Consider the following 26,383-nt stretch of genomic DNA (forward strand, 5'->3'; position numbering starts at 1 on the left):
CCAAGAAACATTAAGAAGGGAAAGAGCTCTCTTGAGCCACATGGCAGGGCCCTGGGGACTGGAGGACTCAGCAAGAAGGTGGAAGTGACTGGCAAGCGGGAGGGGGGACATTTTTAAATGGACTTGCTCTACCAGGTGCCAGATAATTTCCCATTTTCCTAACGTATTCACATAGTTCCCTACCACTTTCTATTTTGGGTATTGACACTATGTTCTTTCTCAGCCTTAGCTAATCACCAAGAACTTTGGTTTTTGTTCTCTCAAAACCGCCAGTAACTTTAAAAGCCACCCACAGCACACACAAATAAAGCCAGAGGCTTAAGATATTCTGGAACAAATAAAATTCTTAGGTGAAAAGGTTACTTATAGAGTCAATAAATATTTAGTAGTTACAACAAAAAAAATGTGATTTCTGAATAGCAAGAAGCGGAGGCTCAAGGTGAGAGAAGGGTGTGTAGATTTACTTGTAGTTGTTCAGTTTAGTTTGAGGATTTTGAAAAGAGAAAACACACCTAACAAAGTCATTGTCTCTAAGAATGATGAGTCACCTGTCCATTTCAAACGCATGTTATTAACTTGGGGGCTGTAGACTGATTCCCAGTATAAATTTATTCCTTTCATGAAAGGAATTTATAAAGCTCTTAACCATCAAAGGGGGCTTTTAAGTGAACAGCTTGTGCCAAATGGGTATTTAAAAATTTTAAAGGAAACTTCTGTTTATATGCTCAGGTAAATGGGATCTGTCTTTAGCCTTTTTTCGCCCTGCCTCAGATTATTCTATTTAGGATTTTGATCCTGTCTGAAGCCAGAGGTGGAGAAAGCCCCTTCCAGGGTTTACCCAGGTTCTGGGGCAGATAGTTATGCAAATGTTGGCTTCTCACCGTCCTCAGTTCTCCGCAGGGAGAAATCATCAGACCCACCATCCTAGGATGTGGTGCAGATTCTGGGTGGTCACCACATAACACCGCCGATGTCGCTGATAATCCGGACGTCGGGTAACACTCTCCGACATTAGCTTTATCTCTTCTAGCTGAAGCGTGAAATTTTCTCGCGTGTAAGCTGTCGTGGCTTCTGTCTCTGCGGGGACGCAGCTCACGTTCATCTTCCCTCCCTGCCGGAAAAGCTCCTTGCTCTTGGGGGCACATAGTTCTGGGCTGTGCAATCAGCCGACCAAGGCTTCCCTGAGGACTCTCCAGCTGATGAGCTGAGCGACCACCTGAGGCCAGTAAGTTTCCTAAGACGATTTTCTTAAATGGACCAGGCTGTCTTTAAAAGAAAATAAAGGGGGGGGGGCAGCGAGCCTGAGAAGTCTTCGGCAGCCTTTCTTCCCACACTTGTGGTATCACAACAATGATTCACCTCAACACAGGGCGGCAGCTTCCCTAATTAGCCTGGAGACGCTCCGGACCCGCACGGTTATAAAAACAACAACAACAACAACAACAACTTTTACTTTTATTAAAATGCACACTTCCCACCCACTGCGCCCACTCCCTTCGGCCCCGGGCTCTCGGGCCGCCTGCTTAGCGAGGCGGATCCGGAGCGCCCCAGGCCTCGCACCGTCGCCCGCCAAGCCCCCTGGTGACCTGGAAGGTTGAGCCTGGAGTCGGGCGGAATCTCTCCCCTCCAAGGAGCGCCGGGCCGCCGGGGCGTGGACTCCTCGTCCTCCAGGCCCGTCGGGGTCGCCGGTGGACCCCGACCTCGCCAAGGTAGGGGTGGCCTGGAGGGGAACCCCTACAGCGCCTCCGCGTGGGCCGGCCGAAGGAGGGCGGCGGGAGCAGCCTCAAGGTGGGGAGTGGTCCCGGCCGGGCGCTCGGGGACAGCGAGGGCCCGCCGGCGTCTTTCCCCACTAGCTTTTGGCCGTGACTCGGCCGCCGGGGCGACTCGGCGGCGGCAGCTGCGGCAGAAGCGGCGCGCCGCGGGGGAGGTGCGCGCGGCGGCCACGGGCGAGCAGAGCGGAGCGGCGCGGCGTCCGCCCCCGCCGAGCCGAGCCGAGCCGAGCAGAGCCGGCGCGCCTGTCGCTGGGAGCGCGCGCCGAAGCAGGCAGAGGGCCGTCCGCGCGAGGGTCGCGCCCGCGCCCCGCTCTCCGGCCCCGGCCCCGGACTGTGGCGAGGCCAGCGGCCACCTGCTGCGTCGCGCCGCGGGCCTCAGCGTTCCGGCGCGGGCGACTGAGAGGTTTCGGGCGGGGGCTGCCGGGCGCGCGCGCTCACGGCAGAAGCCTACCCCGTACCCTGCGGACGGTGTCCCTCCTGCGCTTCGCCGAGCCCGCGCCAAGCTCCTGCGCCAGGTACCGGGGCGGTTCGAAGCGGGTTGGCGGCGAAGCGTGCGTGGGCCGACGACCGGGTGGCGCGGGGAGACCCGGGCGGGAGCGGCGCAGACCGAGTCGCGCGCGCCCCGACGTCAGGTCAGGTGTGGGACAGCCAGGACAGAGCCCACTCCGCCAGGTGCCCCTCGGACCGGGGGTTGGGGGCGCGATCCCCGCGGCCCCCTCTTGGGGCAGGGCGGGCACTGGCTGAGGGGAGCAGACACGCTCACCCAAGTGCCCGAAGTTTTCCTTTACTCACTTTGCTGGACTTAACTTTGAATTGTGAGGTGAAGCTTTTCAAGCTTTAAGAAAATACAGGAACAGGAAGCCGGTCTTGCCGGGTTTGAACTGTTAGGGTACGAAGTATTTGTGCCTGCTGTCTCTAAAGGCCGTTGCAGGAGAGATTAGTGGACAAATTCATTAACTGTCTTTCTTACGCTCTAGTTAATGGTTTGTTTGTAAATAGGTTTAGGTTTCTATTACAAGCTACCAGTAAGCGATTTGGGGTTTGATCTAAGAAATATTCAAATTAGGGGGTGTGATTTTTTTTTTTAATCATAGTTGACATGCAATGTTATATTAGTTTCCAGTGTGCAACATAGTGATTCGACAGTTCTATATGTTATGCAATGCTCACCACAGTGTTCAAATTTTAATCGATAAAATAGATCTTGAATAGATGCTTCATATCAGGTAGGGCTTTAATTTGAGGTTAACAAGTGATCAGAGCATAGGTAGTTACTCAAAGGAGCTAACATTTGGCTTTTGAAATGCAAGGAAAAAGGAATGCCACCGTTTGAATTGGACTTGTGTAGGTACAGGCTGACAGCTGGCATCGTGTCACTGTCGAACACTTAATTTTGAGCCAGGAAATTTATCAAGTGGGAGACAAGCAGCTGTTTGATCTTTCAGAGCCCACCCCATACCTTCTCAAGCTGGTATCTTAAAATATCCTACTCCCTTATTCAAGCCTGCAAGCTTCCTTCATTTACATAACACACGCTGGGGACCACGGAATAAATCTCTTAAGACCTCTGGTCTTCAACCTGGAACTCAGCCACCCCCCCTCATCTGGATTTATGGAGCATGATGGTCACTCCTAAGAGCCCTTTGAGGTTATAAAATAGTGAGGGGAAGCATCTGGAGAGGGCCCCTGCAGTGGTATCTGGGATCCCTGTCTTTGGGGGCTGGTGGAGAAGGATTGAAGTGGCTGGTTTCCTTGCTCTGCCCTAGTGCTGTGCTGAGCCATTTTGGAGCCTGGGGCAAAAGGAAAAATCACTAATATGAATCCTGTCTTTATTCAAAATTGTGATATTTAGAACAATGTAGATTTTGTGTTCATTTGATGTTTTAAAACATTGCATTAAAATGTTTCACCTTAGGGAGTTTTTTGATATCCCCCTAAATATTGTGCCTGAGGTGCATGACTCACTTTCCTCAGTCTAGTTCTAAACTTGCCTGTGAGTCCAGTTTCTTAACCTCTGTAAGCATCAGTTTCCTCATTTATAAAATTTTTTAAAAAGTGGACCCTCCATAGATGATGCACAGCTTATGCATGGCATGGGGCTGTTGCATAGGACTAGCCATGTAGGGACAGTGATGGGTGGCTGTTCTATTGGTATGGCCCCTCAGCCTGGTCATCTGAGCTAGTCACTGAATCCTGCTGAGTCTCAGTTTGCCATTCCACAAAATGGGAGTAATAATAGCCAGCTCACAGGGATGCTGGCGGGGTTCAATGAGAGAATGTGTGTGAAGGCACTGGCCCTCCTGGAGGGTAAGTTTTCTGTGATGGCTTGGGGGCCTGGATTTGCCTTGCAAGCTTGCAACCACTTGCTTTTCCTGTGGAGGTTGTGCCTTGCCATACACAGACACTCTTAAGTTCTGCTTGTGTTGCACAAAGACCCTTCAGAAGCAGCTGAACCAAAGTAGAGATGTTTCCTGTTGAGGGTTTATTTTGGAGTGGTGAAGTTCACCAGCCACAGGTCATACTATGCAAAACATTTTATAAATGAACTTAATTTTGCTACTGCAAACAAAATGACTTTGGTTCCCTTTTGGTATATTTAGTCCTCATTCATGATTGTAATTTTCCTGAGCCCAAGTCAAGTAGTATTATCTCAGTCACTAGCTTAAAGCAGCTTGTCCCTTGTGAGTCAGTGTCTCAGTCTGTGTTGGTAACCGTTGGGGGCCCCTTTTCCCCACAGGTGGTCTCTGGTTACCAGGAGAAGGTTGTAGTCACATCAGGGTGTGTGGGAGAGTGGCCTCTTGCCAGTCATCTGGTCCTCTTGCTGTCCTCTGGGGAGTTTCCCCTCCTCACAACTGGGCCTCCTTTCCCTGTGTGTGTGTGTTTTTTTTGTTTTTGTTTTTGTTTTTTTTTAAGATTTTTATTTATTTATTTAGCAGACAGAAATCACAGGTGGGCAGAGAGGCAGACTGAGAGAGAGGTGGGGAAGAAGGCTCCCTGGCGAGCAGATAACCCGACACGGGGCTCGATCCCAGGACCCCAGGATCACGACCCAAGCCGAAGGCAGAGGCTTTAACCCACTGGGCCACCCAGGCACCCCTCTTTTCCCTGTCTGTAGAGGATGGTCCGGCTGGGTTTCCCTGGGCTAAGCCACAGCTGGGACCTGGTTCCTGCATCTGGTCTGGAGCTCTGCACACTCTGGTTCTCTTCAAGGTCTCTCCTGGGCACATGAGAACCTGCCCAGGTTGGGAGGCACTATATGCTAGGCTTCCATTTCCACTGTCCCAAGCTGTCCCCAGTGTTCCCAGTAGGAAGCAGGATGAAAACTTCCCATGCTTTCTGTGTCCCCCTCAACCTACAAGAGATTTTTCTTCCCTTACTACCCCTTCTCTGGGCAAGGTGCATGGGAAGGGGGGAGAAGGGACTCTGTCCCTCCAGGTTCCTCTTTTCTCAGTACCAGTAGAGCTTTTTAAAAAAATTTTTAAAGATTTTATTTTTAAGTAATCTCTGCATGCAATGTGGGACTCAAACTTACCACCCTGAGATCAGGAATTACGTGCTCCTCCACTGACGGAGCCAGCCAGGTTCCCCGAGAGCTTTTTCTTTTCTTTCTTTCTTTCTTTTTTTTTTTTTTTTTTAACTTGTGGGGCCGGTCTTCATTAGGTCATACCTTCTGTCCTCTCTTCATTATGACTTAGAATAAAACTTTGGGATCAACCCTTCTAAGCTCTCCTCTTGATATGCAGAGGGAATTAAAACATCTTTTTCTATTATCCACCCCCCCACCCCGTTCCCTGGGAAAAATCAGATGCATCCTGGTGGGTGTGGGAAGGAGTCAGGGAGGAACAAACTGGGAAAATAAAGAAGTTGTTCCCTTCCTCTCCCCCTTCTCCATCTTTCTGGCAGGCTGACCTGGGTTATGTGTGCTGGACTTCCTAATATGTGAAAGCTGTAGGACCCACTGGAGATGCCAGTGACAGGCTGGGAGGAAATGGGGAAAGAGCAGCTTTGAAGATTTGGTGGTGGGTGGGAGAAGAGACTAGCTTTTGGCTTGCACATTACCTAGTCCAGCCCAGTAAACCAGTTTCCTGTGGATTAGCGTCTTTCAAACTATCACCCCATTTATGTTGCTGTTTCTTCATCATCAGAATGATGTGCCGTGTACTTGGCATTTACTAAAAGCATAGGAGAAATACAGTAAAATCCAAGTCAAAATTAGTTGCTTCTTCAGGAATTATTTGGAGAATAAGATTAGCCTTTAGGAAGCCTAAACCTATAAAGCTAAGCTCTGGGTTTTGTTCAAGTTCGGTTGGAAGGTGAAGTAGTCAGGAAAGGCTTCTTGGAGGAGGTGACCTTAAGTAACATTAAGACTTGGTCATACATGGGGCCCCTGGGTGTCTCAGTCAGTTAAGTGGCTGCTTGGACTCAGGTCATGATCCTGGAGTCCCTAGATTAAGCTCTGCATCAGGCTCCCTGCTCAGCAGGGTGTCTACTTCTCCCTGTGCCCTTCACCCCGCTCATGCTGTCTTTCTGTCACTTTCCATCTCAAATAAATAAATAAAATCTTAAAAAAAAAAGATTTAGCTACCTGGATATGAGATGAAAGAGAACTTTCCATGAGAAGTTCTTGAGTACCTAGAGACAGAAGGGCTTCCCACCCCTGGGATCCACTTGTGGCTGGACCCTTCCTGGGGTCATGCTTATCCCTTTTGTTGTCTAGGTACCTGTAAACACTGGCATAGTTACTGTCATTTGTAAGTAAGACAACAGGAAAGGGTGGCATTCAAAGTTCCTTGTGTTTTCTCTACACAGTGGAAATCAGAGGAGTTTCCAACTAACCCTGTTTTCTTAGATAGATATTTATATGTAGAAAACACTTTTAAACTTTTAGGTCAGGTCAGTGGTCCTTGAGACCCATTTGTAATTCTGAGGAATTACCTGAGAATTCTTTGTATTGCTTTAACAGGCTATCACCTAGAATTCTGAGCTCAGCAGATCATGAACCAGAAGATGCCATAGGAATTTAGTGGCTAATTGACACGAGACAGGTGTAACCGTGCAGCCAAGAGACCCTCCTCACTGGTGTCAGCCCCTGACTCCATGCAGACCTTTGCAATGTTCCTGTGCACATTCCTGGGAGGAAGCACTTTCATGTATTTTCCTTCTGATTAAGGTATCTGTGAAAAGAAATTACCAAAGCTCCTTTTGAAAGGTGAAGAGTAGAAAGTTATTTATTTTCTCAAGCCTCTTCCTGGCCCTGGTGAGTGAGGCCCATTTGTAAACATATGAAGTTTGAGAACTTCCAGAATACTTGGCCTCACCTCTGAGGTCCATACACCAGTCTCTCTGGTTCCTGCCCCCCCCCCCCCCCCATAAATTCTCAGGTCTGTGGGAGGCAATAGAAGCTTTAACTGTGGTGTGCAAGTTTCCCAAGAAACTGCTCTCAGAACAGCCGTCCTGAATGTGGGATATGAAAATGTCAGAGGAGTTTTGTTTTCTTAAAGCACATGGTCCAGACAAGAGTCACAGTCAGGGCTCTGGTCTCAGCTGTGCCACGCAGAGTCCCTGCAACCTCGGGCACCCCAAGAATGGGGTGGGGGGTGATACACACACATACACACACACAAGCGTCACTTGAGGTACTGTATCAGCAGAAGAAATGTTTCATAAATTATTTATGACTCTTATTCTTCCATTATCTTTTTTAAAGAAGGTGCAAGGGCACTTATTGTATTTCCCAGTTAGAACCCCCTAATAAGTACCCTGAAGCAATAAAGGGTCCTTCTGCATCCGAGACCTGATGGCATTGAAGGAAGATGGGCAGATCTGCTGCTGAGTACGTCTGAGCAGAGCTGGTGGTCGATGGCGTGTGGGAAGCATGCAGTGAGGAGGAGGGGGAAAGGGACGCGGAAGGTAGCATAGGTAGGAGAGGGTGCGAGCTGGTGGAGCCTCAGCTGCTCAAGTCCTGGGGTACTCCATGTTCACATGTTCCATCCCTCTCTGCAGCCTTAGCTTGCCCTGCTCATGTGTGGTTACAAGAAGCAGAGTTCAGATACTAGCAGCAGGTCGACCAATGGGAGGTGCCCTGAGCCAATTGTCTGTCTGTCTGTCTGTCTGTCTCTCTCTCACACACACACACACACACACACACACACACACACACGCTTGTTCTAGTGGCAAGACATAGGGATGATTCTGCCCTGGCACATCTGTGGCTCCCCAGTGAGCCTGATGAACTGCCATGGGTTAGAGGATCAGAATGGGCATCAGTGATGAGTAACCAAATCGCAACCAATATTAGGTTCCTCTTATATGTTTAGTCTCATGCATATGAGTATATCGTGAATATTTACTACCTTTATACCATTGAGTGTATCATAAATATTTACTGCCTAGCTGCCTTGGATATATTTAGTGCCTCATGAATATTAGGTATCTCTTGTCTTTCCACACCTTTCTATTTTGTTCAATACACATGTGCTCCCCTTACTGAGTTTCATCTGTACTAAACATACCTTACAAGTCATCCATCCCCTCTGCTGTCTTTTTTTTAGAATTGAATATTCTCAAATAATATCTATTACACTAACTTAGTCTCTTAAAATCAGGTTCCAGTTGAATATATCTTTGTGAAGCCACTGTCCCATCAAGACGGGTGAGTCCAAAGTGCATGGGGACCTCTGGGACCAGGTGTAGGTCTGTATAGGCTCAGACAGCTTGCTCATACCCACTTCAGATTTGTAGACTGACGCTGAACTGCACGCACAGGGCTGCTTTCTGCCCTTGGCTCCTCAGGAGATAAGTGCCCATGGGCCAGTGCCCACCTTTTAGGCTGTACATGCTGCTCTGAACCTTGGGCAGGTTAGCTCTTTTTGGTTGGTTGCAGCTGTGTGGCCAGGCACAACATCTGCACCCAACAGGTGCAGGGACGGGGCCTTGGGCATGGGGCCCCTGTGGTCCCAGGGCCTAGGCTCAGAGCTGGGTGTCTTGACTTCTCCTTACTGTCCTGCTGCTGGTGGTGTGGGTCATGCCATGAGCTGCTCAGAAGCTCCGTCGCCTCTCTGCACCTGCTGTTCTCACCTGGGTTTAGTACCCCACTCCTCGTCCCAAAGTGTGTTCCATCATCTCGCCTTAATACCTTAATTACTCATCTTTCTTGCTTCCTCTCCCCAAGAAGTGGCAATAAGAATGTTTCTGTGGGTCCTTTTCTGTGTAGAGGGTTTAGGACTTGAAAGCCGCGAGTGCTAACTCCACTAATGGAAGCGAGGAGGAGGATGGGGTTTGTTGGCGGGTCAGACCCACGCACTTGACGTCTGAATCACTCGGTCAGGCCGCTTCACCTGGTGATTCACTTTGCAAACTGGGATTACTTCCACAGTAATCTGAAGCGGTCATGAATGGTTGGTTGGTTGCTGGGTGGCAGCTGCTTGCTCCATTGGAAACAGATCTCCAAATCACCGTGTAGTAGCATCTCCAGTATGCTGTCTGGGTCAGACAGGTGCTTGAAGTACGAACACAGAATATTTGGCAGATTTGAGTCACTGTTTTCTGAGGCTTGGCCCATACCATCTTGTTTCCCTCATGGCTTCGTGAGCAAAGATGGTTCTTTCAGTTGAGGTGTTCAGGTAAGTGAGGCTTCCCCGGGACCACATTTAGAACCGAAATCACTGGGTATGTTCCGTGGGTCCTGAGGCATCCAGGGGCACCTCTTGGTGGTGAAGGAACAACCGCACACAGGACTCAGCCAGTTCAGCAAGCAGGGAAGGCCTAGAAGGCAGCAAACTTGGCGCGGAGCAGGCCTGCCAGCCGTCTGGAGTGCCGACCAGACTTGTGATTTGGCTCGTCACAGTCAGGCTGCTCTTTGGCTGCTCCCTCAAGTGGCACGAGGCCAGGAGCTACCCAACACGCGTCTCCACCACCCAGTGAACCCCAGGGGTGGAACATGAGGGGGCGTCTTGATAGGTTTGCGCGCGTATCCCTCCAAACTTCTGTCTGTGCTATATTGAGTGTGTGTGTGTGTGTGTGTGTATGCACAAAAGTATATCTTTGATACAAAGAAGTAATGTCTGTATTGTTTTGTGCTGCTTTTTCAGAATTAGTAGTATGCGTTGAGTCTCTTTCTCACATCGTTAGATGTTTTTCCTTCACATCATCTGTGAGGAAGTCCCATTGCATGGGTAGCCCCAGCTTACTTATCCAAGCCCTCTGTTGGATGGATGTTTACTTGGGTAATTTTCAACCTTTTTTCTCTTAGTAACAGCAGGACAGTGAACATCCTTGTCCACGCTCGTCAGCATATTGTCTGGTTGGGTCCTTCCAAGTACTAGCTCATAAGTAGATTTCCTGTGTATGTACCTATCTCCTCCTTTGATATGTCCTGCCTGGAATGATCTTTTTTCACACTAAAGGTTTATTTATTTATTTATTTATTTATTTATTTTTGGATGAGATTTCTTGCATCTTGGTCAACAGTGGTTTTAGCATCTGTGTTATTCAGGACTTGCTCTAGTTAGTTTAGGCAGAAGAAGATTTAATGCAGGAAATTCAGGGCTGACAGAATTGTTGGAAGCTTGGCCCTTGGCCAGACCAGCAAGAGTGACCCCCAGAGCCCCTCCCATCCCAGACCTGTTCCACGGAGGTCCCTCCTTCTACTCCGTGGATATCCATGAAGCCGGGGAAGAGGCTCTGGGACTTCCACCACTCACCCCCCCCCCACCAATTCTCCCATGGGAAAACCTGATGCCTCTATGTTAGCAGAGATGCACAGTAAACTCCTCCGTGTGGGGGCCTGGCAGGCAGGGAGGCTAGGAAGTGTGGTCCTTGGTTTTCTAGCCTCCAGCAGGCTATATTATAAGCCGGACAGTGTCCATGGCATCTCAGCCTTTATTTGTTTTTCTAATGTTGAGCTTTTAATATTGTATTTGATGCAGGCAGAGGTGAGAGATTCATAGACTGTAGCCAAAGGTACAGTGGGCCTGGCCCCTGTCTCACAGAATCCATCATTCTGCTCTCACAGAAGGCCCAGAATCTTTGACGGATAAGGTTTTCATTTCAGTCCCCGCTGACATGAGCCCCAGCCTCCTTCCTGCTCTTTCTCAGAAACCAGATTAGAAGCTTCCCCAGCCTGAGCTTTGTTCAAAATAGGTGGCAAAACAGCATGAAGCCACATACAAAGAGTTCCTGCGCACTTGCCCGGTCCATAGACCACGTAGTTCAGAATTGGATCCCCAGAGACCTGCCTCCGTCGGAGCGGCATGGGCTGTCTGGTTGTTTTCTTTCGGCCCTGGAGACTCTTCACTCACTCCACTCCTTTCCTGGCGGTGTCACGTTCACGCTCAACAGCCCTCAGTTATTAGGCATGGGGAGGAAACACAAGTTAACATGCTGCTAAGTTAAGAGCCAGGTTGGTTGGTTTGTTTTTTCATGAGCCATAACTGATTAACAGCCAGTTGTTGAACTATATTTCTCTTTGCCTCTTCAAACAGGCTTTTTTGCATAATCACTATGAATTCAGGTGTTTGTAGGGTGCCAGGGCCCCCCTCTTGAGTGGATTTCTGTGTTTTCAGTTGTTCAAGAAAAGCATTGCTAAGGCATGGTTCTAGGAAAGACTGTCTTTAGCGACTCCGAGCCCCTTGGTGGGCCTGGGTGTTCTGGTGACTGATGGTGCATACCTTTCTGGCCCTAAATGGGCCCTTTCCCACTTAAGGTCAGAGAGGGACTATTTAAAGCAAGCTGGTGGCCCCTGACTCAAAGCCTCACAGTGGATGCTGGGCATGAGGAGAGAAGAGCCCACCCTCCAACTCAAGGTGGGGTGTGACAGCCCTTGGGACTGCCCCGGGGAGGGCCTAGTGGATCAGGTGTTAGAAACCCATCAAAGAAATCCACATCTTTTGAAAAGGGGAAAGTAACAGACACTCCATATATCCCAAGTGATTCACCTCGGATTTCTACAGCACCTTCCTTCTAGGAATTAAAAATAGGACTTAACTTATATTTAATCCTGTTTCTCTTTCTTTAATTTTGGGGGGTTATACCCTGACTGTATATTATGAAGTAAACCAGAATAATAATTTTACCAGCAACAGATGTTTTTCTTTCAGTTCCTCCAACCATATAAAATGAGATTCTGAGGGGTGGGGCGGGCATGTAAACACTGGATGATACAGGCTGCGTGTTGCATAATCCCACACACCTCTCCACTCTGCCACCAATCTTTTAAAGTAGTAAAGTGTGAGTATGGGCATATAAGAAGAGTCCCTTTCCAACCCAGAGTCAGTGATGTCAGAGCCGGTCACTAGATTTACTACCTGTTGAAGGCCGGTGTTTCACCTTCTCTCATGGAAGACTTAGAGTCACCCTGTGCCTCTTATAAATAAGGAAGCTAGGGCCCAGAGAAGTGAAGTACCTTGGCCAAGGTCCCTCAGCTAGTGAGTGAAAGAGTTGTGAACTCAGCTTCACCACCCACCCCATTTCTCTGAGAAGATGGTTTCCCCTTGAAAACCACCCAGGCACTCACCCCTCCGCTTGCACAAGTGCTGTGTCGTTTTTGGCTCTATTGCTGTTTGTTAGCTCGAGCTCACACCAGTTAGCAAACACACCCAGGTGCTGTCATGGTTGCTTCACCACTCTCTGTTCTTATCCCCATTTTACAGAGGAGCAAACTGAGGCACACACAGGTTATAGGACTTACCTAAATCACCAGTACACAGTGGAGCAGGGATTTGAATCCAGTGTCTTTTCTCTCCTTTTTTTAAACCTGTCTTGAACAGTTAACTTGGCAGAGAATTGTCTTTATAACCACCGCCCCACAGGGTTTTACTTATTGAGTGAACACTCTTGTCAAATTATTCCCTTGGGTATGCACAGGGCCTGGGGCATGGGAGGGCCTCCTTATTCCCTGGGCAACTTCCCGCTGAGCCACTTCCCTGACTTACCACCCACAACTGGAGTCTACATGGAGACCCTTCTTCCCTCCCGCCTCGTCTGGCCAGCCTGCAGCAGCTTTTGCAGGAAAGGAGAGGAGAGGAAGGTCACAGGTAGAGGTGGCAGGTGGAAGGGGATGGCTGGGGCCTGGGCTGACCAGACCCTGGCAGGTCTCTGGCTGTTTGGGTCACCTTGAGCACAGCCTTGGGCTTCTTTTCCTCCTGCACACACTGGGAGATTGAGATACACGCTTCCCAGGGGTGTTGGGAGAAGCGAGGGCAATAGTTCATGTGGAAATGGCAGATAAACTGTAACCAGTGGACAAGAGTGAGTTAGAAATGACATTTTCTAATAATTAGGCCCTTTTTACTTCTAGTTAGAATAAGGCCTTGTGACTGGGGGCTCTGAGCACAAAGGCTGACTCTCCCATTCTCCAGCCGTGTGGTCTCTCAGTGCCTCTGTTCCCACCCCCAGAACTGGGGATGGGACTAGTGCTCCCCTCAGAGGGTAGTTGTGTGGACTGGCTGGAGTGCTGGTGTTGGTAATGTGCCTGACCCACGGTGAGCACATAATTAGCCCCTTGCCACCTGAAGGAGTAAAAGCTAAATGGCTACCACTGAGGTGGTCAAAGGCCAGAGAAATACAGAAAAAAATTAAACTTCCTTACAACTTACAGCCCATTGTCAAGTCCTCGAAATAGGTGGAGTGACTCCAGGAATTCAACTGCCTTGATGTTAATATCCTGCTTGTGCCCCTCTCTTGCTGTGTCTCTGTCAAATAAATGAATAACATCTTAAAAAAAAAAATACTTTGCTAGAGGCAAAAGTCAACCTTAGCTTGACGTTAGCCTGATCCCCAGGATCCTGTAAGTCTACTTTAACATATGAATATCCCTTTGGAAACTTCCCTTTATCTCGACCTCCCCACCCCCAAGATATATGTTGGCAATCATCCTCCAGGCATATGGCCCATGATACACTTCTGAAGGGTCTCATGACAAAGGGTTTACTGGACAGTAATAAATGACCTTTTCCTAACAACAGCTAACCCTTAAGGTTGCTTCCAGATTCCTTAGAGACTCAACCCTATCCCTAACCCCCTCCCAACTTGTAAGTATACACAACCCCAGTGAGGCTCTTTCTGTCCACGAATCCTCACCCCATGCTTTAATAAAACCACTGTTTTTTGCACTGAAGGTGTCTTAAGAATTCTCTCTCTGAACCCCAACATTTCACATCATTACCATCTGTGAGAATAAAAACTGAAGAGGCACAGTGAGGGAGACTGGGTTGGAGCCACCATTGGCTGAGCATGTATGGTACTGTAGGCACTATTAGGCACTTAAGGAATCTATTACCCCACTAATTCTGGGAATAACATTGAAAAGCAGAAATGATTATCCCTGTCTTAAGGTGAGGAAACTAAAGCTCAGGGAGGTGAAAGTGAAAAGCCCGTCCCACTCCGAGGAGACCTAAGGTACTGGGTCCCAAGTCTTTCTGGCTCCAGGGGGCCATCCTATGGGAACTGTTCACCATGTACCAGCATGATTAGCTGTAGGAGCAAACACTTCCCAAACATCATCTGTTCATGTTTCTCCCCCATTCCCAAATAAACACTTCTGTTGTGACATCGTGCTGATATTCTACCAGATCTTTTTTCTTCTGGTGGACATAGAGTCTTTTGTACAAAGTTATGGTTTAAGCCCCTTACTGCCAGCCACACTGGAATTCCCATCTGACCTCACATCAGTGAGCAAGGTCCAGAATGGCCTACCATGGTGTTTGGTTTTGTAAAGGCTATAGCTTCTCCCCTAAAGCCAGAGTGCCTGGTTTTTCTGAGAATGAGGGTCCCTTTGTAACATCAAACAATTTGAGAAGACTTTCAAATGACAGTAATTATATTTTTGTGAGCCATCAATGAGGGAAATATATGTAAACAAAAACACACAATGAATTTTGAAGCTCATCTTGATAACTTTGCATTTTATTAATCACATCTACAGGTATTGAAAAAAAAAATGACCTGTATATGTATGCGATGTAATATCGATGCCTTTTCCAGATAAAGCTTGTAGAACAGGGAGTCACATGTAAAGGACTAAGGATATATGTTTGGAAATTGCATATCTGTAGCCATTTTAAAAAAAAGTGGTTGTACCCTTTTGCAGTTTACTTTTTCCTGGTGGGTACTTTGCTTGCAATTTCAGTATGTTCCACCAGGGGGTGCCTGGGATTAGGATGCTTCCGCAGGCTTTACCGCAGTGATGGGACCAAGTGTATGTAGTTTTCTCTTCCCAAATGTCTTCTTTTTAGGACAAAAATACTTTAGTTGCAAAAAAATATATAAATTAAGAGAATATGGTTTAGAAGAAGTAGCCAAACATGAAGACAAATTTAAAAGATGTAGCAGGCTGAATAACACCAAATTTCCAGTGATTATTTTTTTCTAATAGTTTTCTAATAGAGCTTAGTTTTTTATAATTCCATATTTACTTTTTTCTTAGCTCACAAGCATTAAAAACAATCCAAACCATTGGCCCCTGTACTCCTTCCAAAGGGTTTAAGGTGTCACAGCCCAGTATAGTTTTCATATTAAAATTATACAGATTGTCTTAGCCACTTGGGAACCATGAGGCACCTCAGACCCCTGTCTTTCCCCTGGACCCCAGCAGAAGGCTCTGGGACTCTTGTTGCCATATTTTCCCCCTAGTAACCCAGTCTCGAAGGGTACCTTGGCCTCCTCTTCACCTGTGAGAGAGAGCTGGGTGTTGAGCTAGTTTGAATATGAAATACACAGCCACAAGAAACTCAGTTCATCTGGTTATAATTCAGTCTGTTTATTTTATTCAGTGTTCTTTCAGTACACACTTATCAGGGCCCCTGTGAGCTCCCAGCCTGTACAGTAGCTCCAGATATATCCGTGTAAGTGCAGCAGAGGTGACAGATGAGGAGAGTGGATTCCCCTGGGGCAGGGTCTGTGGGGTCTGGGTGGTGGAGACCCTGGCCAGGCTTGAGCGGGGTCTGCCACGGGGAGTTTCGAGGGAACTCTCCTGGGCTCATGGTCGGATGGGGCTGACTGGCCCACTAGATATGGGAGGTGTGATGCTGAGGGTCTGTAATAGTTGCAGGGGCCCACAGAAAGGTTTTAATTTCTTTTAAAGTCAGAAGGGAAACATGAACTTTAGGTTTGACAAGTTATTTTAATACATAATTGTCTTTATGCTGAGGCAATTGTAACATATACTTCCTAATTGCTCTTTAATAGAGGAGAGGACCTATATAGGCAAAGGTGCCAAGAGCCCAGAAAAGTCATAATGCGGCCCTGGGTGGCAGAGTGACTGGTCTGGGCAGCAAGTGTGACAGAGGGACCTCCTGACTCAGGGAACTGCCTGAGCAGAGTCACACAAGCAGGGATGACCAGGGTAAGGTAGGGACCACTTAGTGGCCTCAGTCAGCAATGCATGAGTGCGGACTGGGGCTGGAGGAAAGCAAGGACCCTGGCTCCACCTTGGCCACAACCTGTTCATCAAAGGCAAACAGCCCTTGGGTTTGCATCCAGGTGCTTGGGTACCTCGGGCTCAGATGTCCCTGGGAGGTAGATGCTGGGGAATTTTAGGACTTTCAGAGTATTAGCTAAACCCAAAAAGGTTGGCTTTCTCAAATGTGGGGTATTTTTTTTGGTCTTAGTCCCAACCTGGTCCCTTGGGGGTGAGACACACGCCTTGGAACGTGTTTCCTCATCTATAAGTTGGGGGCAGTAACCTATACAGGTTTGCTGAGGGAATGAGCTGATTCATCCCAAATGCCTTCCTAGCCTGGTGCCTCGCCTCTGGCCATTGTCAAATGTTGGTTTCCTTCTTCACTTGTCGGCTTTGCCTGTTCGGGGCAGGCCAACAAGGTGGAGGTGCCTTTCCCTGGGCCGTGCCTTGGCCTGGTACCAGCACCAATTGCAGCTGCCCCAGCCTCCCCACCAGGCTGACTCAGGAGGTCTGGGTGGGACCATAGTTTGTGTTTAACAAGCTTTACAGGTGAATCTTCTGTGTGGCCGGGGTTGAGGCCTTTGGCCTTCACCGGAGCATGTCTGGGCCATGGCTTGGCAGATTTGACTTCCAAGACGGAGGCTCTCACCTTCTTGAGGGAGGGAGGAGCCCCAGACCTGGGGAGAGTCCAAGAGGGCAAGACTGGGCTGGCCTGCATCCCATTCACTCTGAGAAGGCACAGGAGCTCCTTTGTCCTCAGCCCCATGGGCCTCCCTGTCTTCCTGCAGTACTCCTTCCTTTTGGCTTAAGGAATGAGCAGGGACGAGCAGCTTCTGCACACCCACGTTTCCAGTTTCCCTCATCTAGTTTGTCAACACATGTTTGCTACAGCCATGTGCACAGCACTGTGATTTGAGGCAGGGGAGCTTAGACATGGGTCAGGCCTTCATGGCATCACCTGATAGAACGGAGACGTGTGAACACCCCTTATCATCAGAAATAGGGGTTCCTCCACAAGATGCCCAACCCGTGGGGCCTAATGAGTTCGATTACAGAGGCAGCACTGTGGATCCGGAGGCGTGAATGACACTTCCACAGTCAGGGAAGCACAGGGGGATGAGGGGTGTGACATGTGTGGAACGAACCAAGTCTGATGGGACAGAAAATGGATGGTGTGGAGGGATGAGGTGGGCTGAAGAGTTTACAGAAGTAGGCTGCAGCTGAACAGGGAAGGTGGGCTCCTTGCAGGGGTCATGGCCCCGGGGGTCAGGGTGATCCCTCAGTAAGGGCTTGGAACCAGCCATGCTTGGCCTGGGGGACGTCGCGGAGACAGCGCCTCCATGTGGAAGTGTGCGCACGGGGAAGCTGTTCCTTTCCTGACAGCATCAAAGATGGCAGACTTAGGGAGGGCACATCCTAGGAACTGTGTAGAAGCTATATGCAGAACACAGGTAGCGCTGGAGACACAAAAGTGGAATTGTGTAAATAAAAATGTTCAGTGTGCTTCTGGAAGGGAGGGATCAATACTTTACATATTTAAGTTGTTCCCAAATTACGGATTTAACGCAACTCCCAGCCAGGATCTGGGAGGATGACCCACCAGATAGTAAAACATTATAAGTTTGTCATACTTTAAACATTTTGATATTGAGATAGTAATAGAAAACATGTCCGTGGAACAGACTAGAAAGTCCGGAAAATAGAAGTTAACAGATACAGTTGATATTTAACCATGTGGGGGAAACCATCAGTTCCCTCAGTCATCAAACCTCAAAATATATTCCCCAAATATATTAAATTTGTAAATTATTAAATTCACCTTAAGTATATGAGAAATTATTGGATGAGAAACATCTTTTGATATATGATGCTAGAGGCAAAAGCCACAACGCCACAATTGTTTTGTTTGTTCATCAGGGGAAATAAAAATTTCAATATGCCAAGAAAAGAAACCCAAAAACAAAGTCAAAAGTCAGTTGATAAACTAAGAAAAAACTCCTGCAATGTGTATGACACATACTCTTTTATGGAAACAAATCTCATAATTGATATGAAGAAGTCTTTTTACAAATGAACTTATTGGTAGGAAAGTGGGTAAAGGATATGAATTTGTTGGTGTTTTTTTTTTTAAAGATTTATGTATTTGAGAGAGACAGCGAGAGCGTGTGTGCACACAGGAGCGAGGGGGAAGGGCAGAAGAAGAGGGAGAGAAGCAGACTCCACACTGAGCGGGGCTCCATTCCAGGACCTTGAAATCATGACCTGAACCGAAATCAAGAGTCACACGCTCAACGAGCTGAGCCACCCAGGCGCCCCCTGTGGCAGCAAATGTGAGAAAGGTCAGTCTTACAGTAATAAAATAGATGCATGTGAAAATTAGGTACTAATTTTTGCTATCAAATTAGCAAGTTTTTGGTGTATATTGTTTTTGTGAATGACAGTGCTCCGCACACGTGGACACGTGTGGCAAGGACTCCCCTGTGCCTTTAGAAAGGGACGGTAAGAGCTCTCTGCCAAGCGGCTTTGGAACAATGTCCCAAAACCCTTAAAAGAATTCATCCCTTTATCCTGGTGATTCTGCTTTTAGGAATTTTTCCCCAGGAAACAATGAACTCTGCAGTCAAAAAGTTTCCGTGCAAGGATGTTCCTCACGATGTTATTTATAAAGATGAAAATTTGGAAGCAACTTAAACATCCAATAACGGGGAATGAGTCATTCTCATGCCAGAGTGTGGTCGAGCCCTTGAGAGCTTTACTCAGGATGCTTGGTGAAGGGAGCGTCATGGTCTAAGGCTAAATGGAGAAGGCAGGAAGGATGGTGGCTAGAGCTGGAAGGGAAATGAAGGGAGAGCAGGACCGGAGGGAAAGAGCTGGGGGCCAGAGTGAGAATGGGAGAGATGCTGGGTGAATAGGCTGGTCATCACATTTTTTAAGACTCCCTTTGGCAAATTTTGATGGAATGGGTAATGGGTACATGGCACTGTCATTTCAGCTTGATCTAGAGCACAAGAGGGTTTGGGTGGACTGAGCCAAAGGAAGGGGTGTGGACATTCCCAGAAGTTCAGGCAGGTTGTCACTCAGGGTCAGGGACCTGTGCCCTGCTGTGTGTCCACCCAGCCCCTTTGGACAGGCTCGCTGCAGGGGCTCTACCCCTCGCCTTGCTGCTCTTCCCTTCCTGGGAGCTGCTTATTCCCACCTCCTCTTCTCAGCATGCCTGAGGGATTGGTGCTTAAAACCCAAACAAAAAACATTCAGGAAGGACCATTTTAAAATTAAAATAATAATAATAATAATTCAGAACATAAAACTTTCCAAAAAAAGAGATTGCCTTCTACATAAAAACAAATTCAGATATTATTTATGTGTATAGAGAAAATAATGCTCTGATAGAATTATGGGAGATATAATATTTTTCTGTATTTTCTCTTAAAATCAGGATGGATGAGTTTTTTTTTAAAAAAACAGCTGTATTGGGATATAATTGACACATAGCCTGCAGTTTAATCTGATAAGTTTTGACACATGTACATATCCATGAAACTGACACACACTGTCAAGATAATGAACATAGGGCGCCTGGGTGGCTCAGTGGGTTAAGCCTCTGCCTTCAGCTCAGGTCATGATCTCAGGGTCCTGGGATCGAGTCCCGCATCGAGCCTGCTTCCCCCTCTCTCTCTGCCTGCCTCTCTGACTACTTGTGATTTCTCTCTCTGTGTGTCAAATAAATAAATAAAATCTTAAAAAAAAAAAAAGATAATGAACATACCCATCATGCCCTTCATAATCTCCTCCCTCCATCCCCACAAGGTGACCACCGACCCACTCTATGTCGCTGTTATTCAGTATATATTCCCTAAAATTTTATGTCAGTGCCATCTTACAGTATGGAATCTCTTTGTCTGGCTTCTTTGAGCCTCTTATTTTGTAGTTCATCCATGGAGATGGTGGGTTTCAGTGATTTAGTCCTTCTTATTGCCAAGTAGTGTTCCATTGTGTGCATGCTGCGGGTTTCTTACGGCCCTGTGAATTACTTTTATAATTAGGAAAATCCCCATTTTTCTGAGTGTACCCTGAGATTAGACAGTGTTGTTGGGGTTCCTACTGTCCATCCCCCTCTAGAAATGTGGGGCAGTTTTCCAAGCCTGACACAGTGGCTTTAAAAGGCAGCAATCTGGAAAGCCCAGAAGGACCAGGTGCTATCATTTGCCAAATAAAGGCTTAGCCAAGCCTTTGAACACTTGTACTGTATATGGTCGGAGTTTGGTTTTGGTTCTATGAGATGAAGTGCTGGTTAGCAGACATTTTCAAGACCTGCCTTTGTGCTTCTTCTCAGTTCTAGAGTCAGAAAAAGCTGTGTTGAAGGAACTTGACCTCTTGTCACAAATTGGCATTGAGTGTATAACTTTGACCTATCACATGGACCCTGACTGTGCCTGCCCAGCGATGCCCAGCGATGACCAGCCTGCCTGCCTGGCTTCCTCAGCTCAGTGAGCATGTTAGAAGGGGAGGACGGGAAGGGGCACTGGCTGAGGATGAAGAGAAGGAGGAGAGGAGCAGAGAGCGAGGAAGAGGGCGGGGAGAGACAGGGCACGAGGGGGAGCATCGGAGAGCTGCCTGGACTTGCGACACAAATGGCAAGGAATGAAAAGGGCAGACAGCTGGGGGTGGACACAGAGGGTGCCAGAGTTTTGGTTATAAAGTGGTTTAATAGAGGTTTATTTCCAAGGCTTGTTTTCCATGAAACAGTCAAAAAAATACTTCACAGAAGTAGACGCTTAAGGCTCTGTGGGGATATGGACTCTCCTAGACCCCAGAGGCTGAGGGCGGGGATGGAATCCCAGGCTTCCCTGATACCAGTGGGGTGGCTAAAGGTGGTGGCACACAGGAGGGGGAGGGGCAGCAGGAGAGGGGCCTGGGCCCCGAAGAATACAATAGGCCCCCAGGGCATCTACGGTGCTTGAGGACGGTGGGTGGCCTGTGGGGCTGGTGAGTCACAGGTGGAGAGACAAGGGCAAGAAAGGGTCGCAACTCTCTCCATTGTGCCCCAGCAGCCCCCTCTTCACCTGCCCAGTGCAGCCCCTGTCCGTCTCCCTGCAGCTCCTGTCCTTCCCTTGGACAAAACTGACAGCCCTCCTCCTTCCGCTCTCAGGTGATTTTCATGAGGTCTCCCTATCTCCTGGTTTAGCACAAACCTACGCAACTCCTGCAGGACTCCAGACTCCTGAGGTCTCAGGAGAGTCATGTTCTCAGGTCTCACTTGTCCTTGTGGGCACAGGGATGGGCATTAGCATGTTCTTGCCCCTATTTGTTGTTGCCTTCATCACTGGGGGTACCAGAAGGTGTCTCCAGTGTGCTCAGAAGCCAGTGCACTGTGACATTCTGCTCTGGCCTCCTCTAGATAATCCAAAGGAAGGCCCAAAGGAAGGACTTAGCTACTACCCCTGTTTCCTTGCAGAAAGGAGACAGTGAGGGGCAACCCCTCTCCCACACTCTGGATACCTCCTTGTCCCCGAGCCCCAGTCTCCTAAGGTCTGTTATGTGATGTCCTTTTCTTTCTTTATCACTCTGAGTAGGGGTTAGACCCAGTCCCTGTGCCAGACCAGGAAATGGACACTCCCAGCCTGCTGCCTTCCCTCCCTCCATTATATCTCTACCCTGAGGGCCCCATGCCAACTCCTATACCAAAACTGCCCATACTGGAAGAGACCCAAGACTGACAAGGGGGCTGATACCCAAGTGCCTGGGTCTCCTGCTCTGGGCTGCACCCCTTTGCCCATTGTGCACCTGCTGATTGCCAGACATTGTCTCAAGGGGCTGGGACAGAATGTCACAGTGCTCTGGGAACAGCATGGGGGAGCTGAGAGTCACATCAGCCTTCCTTCTCTCTCAGAGGTCTTAGGTTCCAGGATGAGACTGTCAAAAACAGAAGCAGGAGGATGGGTGGCTGGCTCTCCCTGGATGGGTGCTGGCTGATGGGCACCTGCACCCAAGGCTACCCCTGCCTCCTTGCACAGGGCCCTCCTGTTTGGAGACAACAGGGGCCTGTTGGTGGTGAGGGCCCAGGTCTCCTGCTAGTGAACAGTCACCCAGAAGGTGGAGGAGGGGATGGGAGCAGGGCTTCTTTCTCCCCAGCCCAGACTCCTGGTTTTTTTGTTTGTTTTTTTTTTTAAAGTCTCCTTCAAAGAGGATGAAAACAAACAGTAGGTTTGCCTGGACGATGTCCAGCTCGTGTAATCTCAGAGCCACTGTGGGCGGCAGTGACAGGAGCCAGCCTCTGTAACCCAAGCCTGGAGCAGCGTGGGGGCAGTTTTTCAGGGAAGCTCCGCCGCACTCCCGTGGGTACGCATGTCGCTGTAGCCCACACCAAGCGGGGATGCCACCTGCCTGCCTGCCCACGCAGGAGCTCGGTGGGGCAGGATGTTCAGGGAGCCTGTGGGGGAGCACGCCAGCCCGGTGGGCTGGGGGCCACCCTCAGCATCAGGGTGGGCAGGACCCTGCTAGGTTTCTCAGGGGGCCCTCTCTTGTGTATGAAGCTGCCCACATGCACTTTCTCTGCATGTTCATAGCATCAGCATTCACGCACGTGGGTGCCACAGCCTGTGTTAGAGGAACCTGCCCCCTGGAAACCCGGCTCCGTGGCACTTCCTGTCTAGGGTGGAGGGGCAGAGGCCACCTTGAGTAAATTTCCATGCTGCCTGGAGCTGGCTAGGTTGCCATGTGTTGCCTGAGGAGGCAGGAGGAGGTGACCGAGTAGCAGGTTCCGTAGAGGAATTCCAGGAACACGGTTACCCAGGCTCCGGCCTGTGCTTGACTTTGAATCCTGGCTTCTGACCACAAGTGGGGCATGTGTGCCAGCCTGCCCGCCCCACTCTGGCTGGTGGGTCCTGGGGAATGACAGAATGATAATAAAAGCCTGTAAGGCAGAGATAATTTCTAAGCCTAGTAACAGGTCACTTGTTTTTGCCCTTCTTGTTGATGAGGCTGGGGCTTGGAGGTATGAAGTAATGTTCCCCAGGTTGTACTGGTTCTTGATGGTGGACCTGGGGTTTGACTGCCAGCCTGTCTGACGCTAAACTGTGTATTGTCCCCATCATGTCTCACTGGGTCACTGCAGGATCACTGGCCATGGGCCAGAAGCTTTGCCAGGGGCTTCTCCATAGCTTATTTAATCCTCAGAGCAGCCCTGAAAGGTAGGTTTTGTTCTGATTGTTTATTCTGATCATTGTGAGGCTCAGAGCATGGGAACTGCTTGCCTGCTGTAGGCATTGGGGAGGGGAGGTCTCTGTACTTCTGAAGCCCACACCTTCCCTCACACCTTTGATGCCCAGACCTGCATTCTGCTGGAAGGGACGTCTTTACAAAGGGGCTTGGTGTCTGGCCATGTAACCACTTCTGACACCAGCCCCTCCCCTCATTGCCCAAAGGTTGCAACCTTTATACTCCTTGCTCTCCAGACATCAGACCTGTGTCCTTGCTGCCCACAAGCTGCCCACTGGATCCACCCAGCGGCCTGGCCACAGGTCACTCTTTCTGCTCCCTCACCTCCTGGGCAGAAGTGACTGTTCCCTGTGGCTTCCCCCTGTCACATTATATGTCCCTCCATTATAAGCAGACTGTAGAAATGACTATTTCCTCCAAAGACTGAGATTTCTTGAGGGTAGAGACTGTGCCTTAGGTTCTGGAAACACAAAGAAGAATAATGCATAATAGGTGTTCAGCAAATGGGTTTTTTTTGTTTTTTGTTTTTTGTTTTAAGATTTTATTTATTTATTTGACAGACAGAGATCACAAGTAGGCAGAGAGGCAGGCAGAGAGAGCGGGGAAGCAGGCTCTCCGCTGAGCAGAGAGCCTGATGCGGGACTCGATCCCAGGACCCCGGAATCATGACCTGAGCCAAAGGCAGAGGCTCCAACCCACTGAGCCACCCAGGTGCCCCAGGAAATGGTTTTTGAATTAGGTAGAATTGAGCTGCTCGATGTAAATATTCTCCTTCTTTTCTGATCTCATGCTTTTTATGTTTGAGAGCTTTAATAGGGTGAGAATTTTCCATGTGTCAGAATGGGTCCTGGTGGTAAGAGTAGCATAGGTTTAATTTTTAATTTTAGATTTTAACTCCATGCTATGTGTACTATGAGTCTATGGCTATGAATATATGAATCTCAAGATATTCATGGAGTTTAAAATTTAGGCTCATCTCCTACCAGTGTGATGGGGTCGTGGTGGTTAGAGGTCTCAGATCTGCCTCTGGTTCCACTGCCAGGCCTAAAGACCCTGGGCCTGGGCTGATGGGGTGCCTGGTGGGTCCCTTGCATCCTTTCTCCTGGCCCTAGCTTTGGGAGCCTCAGAAATGAGTCAGAACATGTGCAGCGTGGGCTTGTGCGGGTGGCAGGGAGCCCAGAATTAGCTCAGCTGTGTTTTAGCAGGGTTGCAGCAGGGAGGAGGTGGCTGTGCCAGGCGTGGAGGGGGGGCCCAGAGGCAGCAGTCCTGAGTGGCATGGGGGTCAGCTCTCAGGAGCCAATCCTGGCCCCAGGGTGTTGGGGGAGGGCCTGCTCTGTGCCTGGCACACACCCAATTATAGATGAGCAGGGGTTCCGAGAAGCAGGCTTGTGCCAGCACAGCTGGTGTAGCCTCACTTGCCAGGAGTGAGTGGCAGACAGGTGTGGGCACCACCGTGCTCCCTGCTCCCCTTCTGGTGGCTCCGTGCCTTTACCTGCCCGCCTGCTGCACACTGAGCCAGGCAGAGCCCAGCTGCCCCTGAGCTGACCCCACCCCGAGGCAGCACGCCCTCCTCCTCTGCCTGGCGTTCTCTCTTTGTAAGCTGCCTTTCTATTCCCAGGGAGGGATTGGTGAGCATGGGTATTTTAACAGATTGCAAAATGCTTTGTTTTCCCTTGCCCCTTTCCCTGCTCTCTCCAACCTCTGGCATTGGTGTGTTGCCCAGGACGCCCGCGGTTGTCACTGGAGACAACAGGGCAGCAGTACCGCTGCTGCTGCTCCTTGGTGCAAAACAAAGGAGCAGGCTTTATGCTTCCCAGGAGCGGGGAGGGGACTGGCACTTGTGGTGCCACTGAATGAATCCGCTAGGTGGAACGGTGGGATATTGAATCACATGTGTGTCAGCATTGTTCTAGAAAAAACATTTGCAAAGATTCCAGCATGCGGCCTGGGTACCCGAGGTTGCTGCTGTGGCTTCCCCATTGCTGCATGAAGCGCTCACAGTCTGAGTGATTGGTGTGCTGGGGGTTGCTGTGGGTGGAATCGCGTGAGTAGAACAATTTGGGGAAGAAAACAAAGCATCCGAAGGTTTTCAGGGTGGCCCAGCTTTGAAGCTCAGCAACTGACTTCCTTCCGCCTTACAGCTGGGCCTGCACTGCATTTGTGCCCCAGAGGCCACCACGGGCTGGCTCTGCGCACAGTGAGCCCACCACCGGTGTCCTGTCCCACAGAGGACCAGCGCTCCCATTTCGCAGGTGCCTTCCCTTCTTGCCCTAGCACTGCCACTTCAGTGTTGATCCGGCCAGCCTTGTCAGCTCTGAACACAGGATTTCAGAAGGGATGTGTTGGGCCACACCTAGACCTAGCACGGGGAGGGAGTAGTCCCCTGCTGGGACAGTTGGAGACCAGGGACCATGCTTCTGCCAGCTTTGTCCCTTTAGTGCCTGATCCAGTGTTCTTCACACAGAGGTCCAGGACCCTTACGTTGTACCTACAGGCTCCCTCTGGTACCTGGGTCCAGTCCCTGGGGACATTTGTGTTAAGGGTCCCACAAGTCTTGAAGAAACTTTCCTGTTGTTAGAGCCATCTGGTTTTTTCAAGGCACACCGTGTACTCAGCTGTCTTGTTTGGGCCCCACATCAACTGTGAGGTGGGCAGGGCTGGAAGTAACATTCCCCTTTGAAGGACAAGGTACCTGAGGGCCAGATGGTAGAAAGGATGTGCCTGTGTTGGGGGCAGAATGACAGGCGCAGAGGCTCCCCAGCCCCTCACTTCAGCACCTTGCCCAGGGGCCTGCTGCTCGCCTGCTGCCTGGCATCCCATCAGACTGTCCCTCCAGGCTGCACCCAGAACTCTGGGTGTCATGACCCCACTGGTGAGCCTCAAACTGGGGCAGCTTGGAGCAAGAATAGATCCAGAGATTGGACAATTTCTGTATTTTCCAAGTATGAGCACCGAAGCCAACAAGAGTGAAGTAATTTGCAGTAGGTTGAATGTT

At 49.3% G+C, this 26,383-nt stretch overlaps 1 protein-coding gene across 5 annotated transcripts in view; it reads left to right on the forward strand.

Annotated features, from left to right (window-relative positions):
- Positions 1-860: 860 nt before the first annotated feature.
- Positions 861-26,383, forward strand: part of CRACDL (CRACD like) — a 132,348-nt gene continuing 106,825 nt past the window's right edge. For 2 of the 5 annotated variants that reach the window (XM_032877862.1, XM_032877867.1), the window contains exon 1: positions 2,026-2,287. The gene's annotated coding sequence lies outside the window, so the exon portion shown is untranslated. Of the gene's footprint in view, positions 1,226-1,495; positions 1,710-2,025; positions 2,288-18,448; positions 18,510-26,383 lie in introns of those variants that run through there. The other 3 variants (XM_032877865.1, XM_032877863.1, XM_032877864.1) reach the window with 3 other exon arrangements.

Source organism: Lontra canadensis, unplaced genomic scaffold, assembly GCF_010015895.1.
Source record: "Lontra canadensis isolate GAN:19392208 unplaced genomic scaffold, GSC_riverotter_1.0 scaffold61, whole genome shotgun sequence".
Classification (NCBI taxonomy): Eukaryota; Metazoa; Chordata; class Mammalia; order Carnivora; family Mustelidae; genus Lontra; species Lontra canadensis.